Genomic DNA, 10,700 nt, shown 5'->3' with positions numbered 1-10,700 from the left:
GTCCGATAGAATTTTATTGAAAAATCAAATAGAGAGATTCATCAGGTGCGATACAAGATTGGCGTTTTGAAAAATTTAGAAAATTGTCCGTTATAATGGTCGTCGATGTCGAATGCGAGCGTTGAAGGCTGACGTCGCGTATATCGTACGGCTATACTACTTGCACCGCTGTATCGATGCAGCGACAAATCACTGGACGCGTCGCGATAGTTCATACTTTCTGTCTTGCTTTATTCCTAGCGTCATCTTTCACTGCTATTTGTTCGTTAGGTAGATCTCGCGGAATCGATTCGACAGGTTGAATTAACAGGTTTTCTCATCGTGGCTGCGCGTTAAATTCCGCTAGAGCAGATACGAACGAGCGTATTCATTAAAATATGCATTAAGTAGAAATGTTCGAAGATGATTTGAATTGACAATGATATACGTGATTAAGAGCGCGATCGAATTTTCAATGAGGTCATTCATTTATTTAATATTCAATCAGCCACTGATTGAATGTCTGCCGAATCCTAATAACAGTTACCAGGTATTTGCAGTCTAACGCTATCTATTGCTACGCCAAATTATATTTTAACGGTCCGTGACAATACCTAGAATATCGATAAAACCTTTCCGATAACGGTCGTTCTATTATTTAATGATAAAGCGTTCTTCGAATCAAAATCCATTCGCAACCATTATCTTTCGCCTCTAGGGGTAGAACATATTGACATTGTCGAGTTTCGAAATATTCTGCGCCTGTATTGGTAATACGGTTGCTCGATAAATTGCTGGAATTGAAAGGTTTTCCTTGACGCGGCGGGAAAAAATGACGGTGTAAAACGAAAATAAAAGCCAGCAGATTTGTTTGGCTTCGCGAATGTACGTATCTATTTTGCGCGTTTCCCCTCTCAGATTTGACATCGTAAATTTTTATAGTAAATTTTAATCGTAAATTCAATCTCGGTAATAGCATTGTTGCTCGCAGCGTGTACGCGCATTTTAATCAAACGTATCGAAAATACGAAATATTAATTCGACGATTAACAAATTTCCGAACGACGTCATCGCGTGTGATTTAGATTGGAAATGCTGTAAAAACGCGGCGAAATTCTCTATCTTTCGATCGCGCGGTAATTACATTCAGCCCCGTCGCGCGGTAATAACGTTGCTTAAATTAATAAAAATACCGTGGGAATAATATTATTCCGCTAAATGATACGTAACGATCGAACGGGGAGATTTCATCAGCGCGATAATGGATTCACTTTCGCGTCACATAATAATACCATCGAATTATTACCATCGAAATGCGTGCAATCAGTCGGAGGAGAAAATAATTTCATTGAACCGCTCGCGACGACTGATGACCGCGCCTAGACGTTTCATCGATCGACTCGAGGATTTTTAATCCGACGTCGATTATCCCGTTCGCGCGACGAGAAGACGCGCGTCGGCTCCCGCAGCAAAGTAATTCAGCCGAGCTTAATGCGCGACCGCGAACATTTAATCCGCGCTGGCCAAGTCGGGGAAATACAATCGCCGGCTACGTTTCTGTGTAATCTGATAACGTAGAACGAAATGAATTCGTCGGCGATCCGAGTAACGGCGCGTTTAAGCCGGCGCTTTCGTCGCCTTAACAACCCTGCGAGAGCGAGGTCCGTAAAATTCGGGCGCAGCGTCGTCCTCGGTGTTGGTACGATTGTTTAAAATGCTAATATTGGCAAACAAAGGTTGGTAGACGACGAAGTGTTCCAGCATCGAGGGAGTAATCTTGGAGGATCGGGATAGAGCGTAGTCTACGGCGAACTTCGAAACGAATAAATTTTCGCGGCCGCTTGCTTGCTTGCCGCGTTAAGCCTGTATTCGAACTTAATCCGTAATTTAAGTTTCCCGGTCACAGGCCCCGGATGCATCGATTCCATACGCCGGTGGTCGCGCGCGTTACTCCCCCTCGAACGATCGAAACTTGAGACAAATCTCGCGTACAAACACGGCCCCAACGTCGCCTCGAAGGGGTGGGCCAACCCCTTTCTTTTCCGCTCGGCCCTCCTCGTCGACCCGTCGCCCGGCTAAGGACTCGAGTCTGCTGCTTGTGCAAATTTCACCACCCTCCCCGAGCCAATTTCTCACGGTTGATTTGAATCGTTAATTGGAAGCGCTTATCGCCGTTCCAGCTCGTCGTCTAACCGAGCCCTCTGTGTTCGTGCGAACGATCCGTACATGTACAACTTAATCGCGACACCCTCGGTCCCTGCCTCGTATTCGCCTATCGTGAGCTCACCTTTCCACTCGCTATCATCCACAGTTAATTACCGTCCGCGTAATTGTCACCTTCTCCGGGAAATAACTTGCGCGATTAGTCCGAAACTCTCACACGCGACGCGCATCGGGATCGCGGTTTATAATTCTGGGTCCTGGGTCCACGTCTCATCTTCGCTCTGTATATCTCGTCGGTTAGATGAAAGTGTAATTACTATCAGCCCATTAGCGTGGATTTTGTTTTGACCGCCTTTTTAAAAGTTTCATATTTGTTGTTCCTTTGCTTTTTCCCTCTTTTTCCTTTTACCATCCGGTTTTTATTGGACGTGAAACACGGGCAATCTCCTCGAGTGAGCTGTGCAGAGTGGCGGCGCGATGGTGTAACGCGATCAACGTTACTTTTAAAAGGCGCCGCGGTAATATGTAAATTTCGGTAAGTGCACCGATAAAACAAATAACCGGCGGGAGTTAAGCGAATCAGCGAGTCCGCCTCTGAGCGCGCGACGAGAATTTCGGTGCTGGTACGATAACCGGTTACGTTTCTAAGCCGCTGAATGCGCTACCACTTTGTAATCCCTGTTTCAACCGACTCTGAAAGCATCGCGATAAATTATCAGGGTATTACGGTTCAGACATCGCCCGGATCATACTACCAGCGCAATCTCTATTACGAGTTTAACATTATTCTTACGCATTAATGGGGAGCTTCGCAATTGTTACCATCGTTGTGTTGCGAGATTAATGGGCGATTAGACAAGTTCGAACGATACGTATGGATATCGAACAACTGGTGGATCGATGGCTCTGGAACACGTTTCTCGACTTCTCGACGAGCGAGAACCCATCGTCGACGTTTGCATAATTAGAAAGCGCACGTCTGTTCGCGCGAGGACACGTCTGCGCGTCACGAGGTCAAGTTGAAACGGCAGGCTTCCGGAATCCATTCAGTCGAAAGGTGTTATTAGATTCTGATGGTCTGCCGCGTCGCAGACTCGTTACCGCGCGCGCTTAAAGGGATTTAGGCGAGCCGTCGAAACAAAGTTTCATGCGCGAAGTTGGATAGACGCAGGTATCGCGTCTGCGGTACATCGCTGCCAGCTCTCGAAGCTCGCAGGATAATTGGAGTTTCGAAACGAGCCGATCGGTCTCGAAAGGATGATTTATCGCGGCTGCGAGGCGAGCCGATGCTGGTTTCGGCAACAATCGATTCGTCATTAGCAGGATCTCTTCAGACGAGGTTTATCGCCGATTAAGAAGTGGTACTCGCACGTTAAGCGATCCTACGCGTTATTTACCCTTCCGTTAACCAAATTTCTCGATTACCTCACCATTTACATTTATATCAAACTCTTCAGCGATATACTGTCATACATGTCATTCTCATCTCATAACTAGTTCCTTCGCCTCGTTATAATTTCTCAGATGTATAAAAACAAATTGAATCGCGAATGGAACAAGAACAAACGTAACGTTGCTAAACATTCGCAGGACTAATCCAAGTGAAACGTGAATAATCTCCAACACGTCCGTGGCGGCGTTACTCTTCGAGACTGGTAAATTCGTCGGTGTCAAGAAAGAGTTAATGGAAAAAGGGTATCTGTAACGTGTCCAGCATCTACCGCCCCCACTTTCGCCACTGTTCTCCTGGCGTTCTTTTTATTTCCCTACCACGTTCCGGGCCATCTAGCCAAGGCTATAAAACGCTGCCCGTTTCTCACCCCCTCCTTCACGTCCCCTCTACGTCGTCCGCGCACCCTTTCGATCCCTCTCGTGCCGCTCATTCCGTCCTCTATCAGTCTCCATCTTTCTCCTTTAAACCTGCATCCAGCGCGAACGTGCCGTTCCACGGCTACGTTAAACTCGTCCGGCGCTTTTTCCGCCCGTGTCCCAACCCTGGCGCCCTAGCGAGCACTCTTTGTCGGTTTCCTTCACCCTTCATCGCCTCGCATCGCTGCCGTAAAGTCCGACGGGCAAATAGCGAGATATATTCAGGGGATGCTCGTCGGTTCTGATACGTTGTCAGGCCTGAAAATTCCAGTTAACTCGGGGAGGGGAGGTAGTCGACACCCCGTGGCAAGTGGTTCGACGAGAATGATAAAGCGATCGAAACGGAAAAAGGTTTTCGACGTCAACGGAGATGAATCGCGACACGGTCGAGCTCGTCCTTCCGAAATAAAACATTTTTTTCAGCCCCACGGTTTTCGGTTCTCCCGTCACCAGCGGCATTTCGGTTACCAGCCATTCAGCTCGAAACTGCGGAGATTCATGTCAGAAAATGAAGTTTAAGCGGCTCGTTTGTTGCCCGGCTGCCGAGGGGGAAGGAAATAACGCCCGCGGTTCCTACTACCGGTCGCGACAATGAAAACAATGAACGAATAAAATGGAAAGCATTTTTCATTTTCAGCGTGCAATGGTTTTCGTATTTCGTGAATTTTCGTGGGAGAAAGGGACATTTGAACTGAACAGAGTGTATCGTAAACTATGAGTATGCCTCGAGCCGTTGTAAATTTTTTACCCGAGGCTGTTATTCTTGGCAATATTAAAATATGATCATGTGCGAGGATAGTATTCGAGTGAAACGACTGAAAGAAATTTGCTTCTCTGAATAGGTACACTCACCTCGATTGCGTCCTCCTGGCGACCGCCGCAGGCCAAGTGACCAACCGTGACCATCCCCCTCGAGAGCTGGCTCGCATCGTTGCTGCGCTAAACGTGGAGGCGGACGTCCAACTACGGTCTCTGGTCAGGGCTCGTGATAAACCTACCTTGGGAACTGGCTACGTGTGTCTCGTTTAGCACGCCAACTTCTCGCAAGACGGTCAATGCGTGCGGAAGGCCGTGCACGAGGCTCGCCTGCTGCACCCCCGGCCGCCGTTTCGCTTTGTTCGCCTCCTCTTTGGGGAGAAAAGATGCGCATTACGAATGTAGAACTCGAGATTGCGAGGAAACGCGATGCAAGAGCGGATTGCCGGCTCGGAACGGTCGGCAATTAATTTCGCGGATAATTAGAAATTCCACGAAGACGGAATTGCGGGAGGGAACAATGAGGGCTGATTTCCAGTGGCGCGCAACCTTTTTTCAGGACAGAGATGGCGGCCACGTTGAATTAAAATTTGATCGTCCCGCGATCACTTTTGAACGGAGACAGACGAAGTTTGGAACGCGGATAATTCGAAGTTCAAAGGCGACGATGTACAAAGGCGCTTGTTTTCTCTTTGGACAGTCCCGTGGAATGTAATGAGCGTAATCGAGGAAAAGTTGGAAACGCGATTCTTTTCGTCAGACTATTTCAGTTCATTATTACTTACCCGTTTACTTTTTCGTTTTTTTTGTTCGTCGACCAATTTCCCTTCCATTCGGTTGGCCCGGAAAACACGGCTCTCTCGCCGCGCTTTTGCCACGCTCCTGGCTGCGTCCCGATGAATACTGCGCCCCGCGACAGGGTGAATTTCAGCCGTGGTAAAACTTGAAAAAAGATGTCCTGTCCGCAGCCAATTAGCCTTAATTTGGAGCACGGCCAGTTCGCAGTTATTAAGAACCGACAGACCGTATCCCGGCCGTTTAAAGTTTCAATTTTCATAGTCTTGCGAGATTACGAGCCCGCGGTGCCTACTATTTTCTTTTTTTCTCTCCCTACGTATGTATTTCTTCCTCTCGTATACCATTGTGCGCTGGATATAAAAAAGCATTCGCGCGTCACTGGTTTCAGAGAGCGATTTAGAGAATTTTTTTTCACATTTTCCGCGCTTCGCTATTTTCCTTTTTCGTTACAAGCGTTCCGGTTGTTTTTTTTTTTTTATAGTCCCTCAGAGCTATTTTTAACGATAGGCAGTTGACATCCCCCTTTTGTTACGTTCGATTCAATAACGCGTTAAATTTACACATCGTTGAAAGCGTGTCAGCTCGCGTGATCGACAATTTTAATTCCGCCAACACAACAAGTCCTCGCGTGAGTTAAATGGAAAATAATTTGTTTTCGACGGCGTATCGTCGCGAGGCGATCGCAAGATCCGCTTTCTTCGATTGCCAGGCGCGATAAAGGGCGTTCGGAAAAGCCGCGTGTTTACGTTGACCGGTATGATAACTATAAGCGTTGTGCACTCGTTGCTCGTTGAAATACGCGAGCCTTTAATTGGCCCGTTGCGAGGCAGTCACGTAACCGGCGTTATTCGAGCTAATGAAAGTTCCAAGTTTTTTCTAGTCGTTACCGGGTCGCGAAAGTTTCCATTAACGAGGCGATCGATGGGATTCACCGCGGGCCGGTTGGACTTCCGTCGATGGGGATTCAGCCAATCTAAAAGCGAGAGAACGCCTCGCGTCGCGTCGCCTCGATCCAAAAGGGTGGCGTTTCGGTCCCAGGGAAGTTACACGCGTTCACGGGACGATGCATAATTTCAGAGGTGAGGTGTGGGACGTTTCAGTGAGGGGGTAACGGGTGTTGGCTCGTTTCGATGTTTGCTGGCTCGTCCTGATTACAGAGAGAGCCGTTAACACGGCGAATGTATCGACGCGGTAGTAACACACCGTGAAAGGGTGTCACCGTGTGCCCAACGAGATCCTTTGACGCTCGTTACTTATTTATCACCGTCGCGGAGGGAACGGTCGCGATAAAGGATCATGGTCGACTCTGGATAAGTACGAATAAAAGGGACCACCTCGACAGGGACGCGCGCGCGTTTAGAAAGATCCGCTCGTTTTCGCGAGACGCTCTCAAAGACGGAAATCGCGACAAAGGAGCACAGAGGGGACTAAGAAACTGAGCCGTGAATACGGACGCGCGAGAAGAGCAGGACAAGAACTGAGGCCACTGAGAACACTGGAGAGGGGGCTGGGCCCGTAAAAAGTCGCGTGACACCTCTCGTCTCCCTTCGTTTCAACGTTTTTATTTATTAAACATCGTAATGTTATAGTATGTACAATAATATACCTATCTAATCTAACGATATCACTGCGATTACAGATTCTTCCGTGGTTTCTCTCTTGCCGCTCCCGCTCTTCAAATTCGTTCGCTCGCGTCGTACGCTTTGTTTTTCGCTTATTGTTTAGTATCGTCGATTAAGAGCTACAGGCTGTCGAGTGCGTTTACGACGCGCCGTTTTTGTTTCATCCTTTCTGGTTTCGTTTGTTTCTTTCTTTTTTTTTTGTTCGTCTATTTCTTTTTTCCCCCGTTTTTTCCGTTTCTCGTTTCCGCTTGTCTCCTTTGGTAGTCGTTTGCACCGTCGAACAGCCGTTTCCGCGGAACTGCGCGACGCGCACATGGCATTCTCGTTTTAGTTAGCTAGTCCGTTGGGTCGTCGACGTGTTGTGCATCGCGAGTCGAGTCGAGCCGAAAGAGAGCCGGAAAAGGGCGGAGCCAGCGGCGCTTTTTTGCGGGGGCGCGCGATCGGTGTTCCCGTTTTTCCGCTCTTTTTACCACCGCGCCAGCGCGCCGATATCACTTTTCCTTTCGAGGGCACGAGGAACGCGGCGGGGATCGGAACAAAGTGGGCAGCGCGAGGGCAAAGCGATTTGCGCACGGTCACGGGAGGAAAATCGAAGTTGGCCAGCGGGGGTTGGGGCCGACAACCTTTGAATCGAATTCTATCCGCGGCCGGAATTTGATTCGCGACGAGCTAGTCCACCCGGAACGAACGAAATACAGAGTTTGTTTCAACGCGTCGATCCTCCTTTCTATCCTCCGCCATCGTCCCGTCGACGCGCAGCGTTTACCTCGTTTCGCGTCCCCGCGAACACTGTCAAACACGGTATTTCGCCTTTGTAAATTTCTTCGGAACGCGACTGAAATTTCCACTGAGCCGGAACTGGCATCAATTTTCTTTCCGAAGAACAGACTTCGTTTCTAGCGATTTTTATTCTTGGTTCGAGGAACGTCAATTATTTAGCGTAACGCACGATGCAGCGTGCTTGGATATAATTTATCGTAGTCGCGCGAACCGAATGCAAGCGAACGAAAACAGTGTACACTCGTCCCTGAACAGTTTCGCGAGTTTAAGCAACCGCGAGACGCTATTATCAATCAGTGACGGATGAAGTAACGTATCGCCCGGTTTCCCGGGGAACGAGCGCAACGTAAACGCGATTCGCGAACGCGAGATCGAATCCACGATCCTGCTTAATGGACCGCGTCCTATCCGTTACACGTAGTTTCCGCTGAAAGGGAAGAAAAATCCGAAAACTTTCGCTCCCCCTAAGGTCCTGGCAATTATTCTCCGGAGTTCGCGCGAGCGTTCGAGCAGGGGCGCGAGGGGGTGGCCAACGTTCCGTTCCGTCGACCGCACGTGTATCGCCGTATCGACGAAAACTTCCGTTTCACCTTTGCGAAAGTTTCCACGAAACATCGGCTGGCTCTGCCCCGAATCCCGAAGGTTAGCCTCTCCTCCTCTCACCTTCTCACCCTCTTTCAACTTGGCCGAGTGTTCGCGCGTACGTAATCCAAGCAGGTGGAAAATAGCCGGCCACCGTGTTGGTAGGAACACAAAAAAGTGAGAGAGCATTCGACTCGTGCACGGCCGCCGTCAGAGAACGATTTTTCCCCCGCGCGATACTTTCGTGGGCTATCTGCGAGGGTATCACATCGAAACACACACAAATAGAAAGTGAAAACTGTCGCCGCGCCGTTTCGCGTCGAAGCAGATCCATCCGGCGATGATCCAGCAACCCCTGGTGGCTTACAATTAACGGGCGCGCGTGCCTCTCTCGACGCGGCTCTCTTCGCGTTCCCGCGTACACGACCAGCGAGAAGCCTTTGAAAGGAAGGAAAAATGTACAAAGTAGTAGAAAGATTTTCTCACGGCTCAGAGGGAGAATCGTCTAAACGTTTAACCTTGCGCGTGGGGCTCGCGGATCATCGACAGGCAGGAACGACCATGTCGTTTAACGAGGCTATTCAATAGCGATACGAGGCGGGATCATCAAGCTAGTGTTCACCACGCGCGACTTATTGCTTTCGATCGTTAACTCTTCCGTCGCGAACGATCGTCGCGTTCGAAGCGATGATCCAGCGTTCGTAAACGAAGCGAGCCTCGAACGGTTGGTTCACCAGCGAAGAAGGTCCGCTTGGTACCGTTTGCGGGGTCGTTCGCTCGGAACCACTCCGGCCGCGAAACTCGATTTCCACGGCGGTAAACGCGATTACTGGATCCACCGCATCGCGTCGTTGTTCAGGTGTGAGACGCGCGTGCACGCATTTACGCTCGCGTCGCCGGCGCGTAACTATCATTACCCAGCCGCAATTTATAACACAGACGCTATATGTACAGGTTCCTCGTGTTTGCTCGTCGACGCTAATACCCGCTCAACGAACGGCAAACAGACAGATTCGGCTGGCAACGTCATCCGTTGGGTCGCAACTCGCCAGCTGTGTTAGCGTTCAATTCGAGCGTCCAGGCTATGCTCTCGCATAGTTGCTCGCGGAACACCGCAGCCTTCCTCTTTTCCGCTTGGTTACTATGTACACGCGCGCGGGTACCTGCGATCGGTCGACGATGTCGCGTTCCAGTGACGAGCACCGCCGCTCGATCGATATCGATCGAACGATTAAACGTTTCTTGCGTTCGACTCGTGGTTCCGCCAGAATTGCTGCTGAGACTCGCGCGTTGATTGTTCTCGCTATGAATAATGTCTCTGAACGGAACGTGGTTTCTTCGTGTTGGTGGTTTTTCGTCGCCAACTAGCGCGCCTCGATTTAGCACGTTTATGCAGGATTTCGTTTCTAGCTTGCCAGCAAATCCGGCTTCGCACGGATCAAACGATCGATCGATTATCCGACGGTGGCGTCAAAATGAAATTGTTCGAAAGCAACGGTTACAGTGGCGGGTGAAAATGATTTATCGAATATTGGGCGGGTGGACGAGGAATCGGTAAGCCGGACGAACAATAAGCCGTTTAAACGATCCGAAATTAGCCGACATAAATTCCGCGCGCTTAAAACGCAACGATTACTTCGCCCAGATTGGTAATAATAATTTGCCGTAATTGTTTTCGATCGCGACACGATCGCGTCCGAAACTGTTTATCGGCTGCGAGGGATTTGCCAGCGTTTTTCCTCTGACACGCGACAATGATGCATGCCCCGACAACCGGTAACCGTTAATGCGCTCGCCTCCGAAATATTAACATTCGTCGCACGCGTGTACCTGTCAACACGGAATGGCAATATTTCCCGCTCTCGACGCTTCAACGTTTCTACTTGTTCGCCAGCGCTGGCTCGATGAAAATCGTCGGACATTTCGAGGGACAACGCGTGTCGCATTTTCGAGTCCGCGCGTCCCCCTTCGACTGATCAACGCGTCCCCGCGAAATTCCCCTCGTGTAATAACTTCGTCACGGTTACCCACTTCTGTCTACGACGCTCGAGGAAAGCAACACGGGACGCGATCGGACAATCGAGTCACGTTTTATCTCCACGGCGAACGCCGCGTCCCGCATTTCAAGGATTCGACCAGTCGTAAAGGGTA

This window comes from Xylocopa sonorina, chromosome 15 (genome assembly GCF_050948175.1).
Source record: "Xylocopa sonorina isolate GNS202 chromosome 15, iyXylSono1_principal, whole genome shotgun sequence".
Classification (NCBI taxonomy): domain Eukaryota; kingdom Metazoa; phylum Arthropoda; class Insecta; order Hymenoptera; family Apidae; genus Xylocopa; species Xylocopa sonorina.
The sequence above is the reverse complement of the archived record's forward strand: the minus strand, read 5'-3'. Positions refer to the sequence as shown.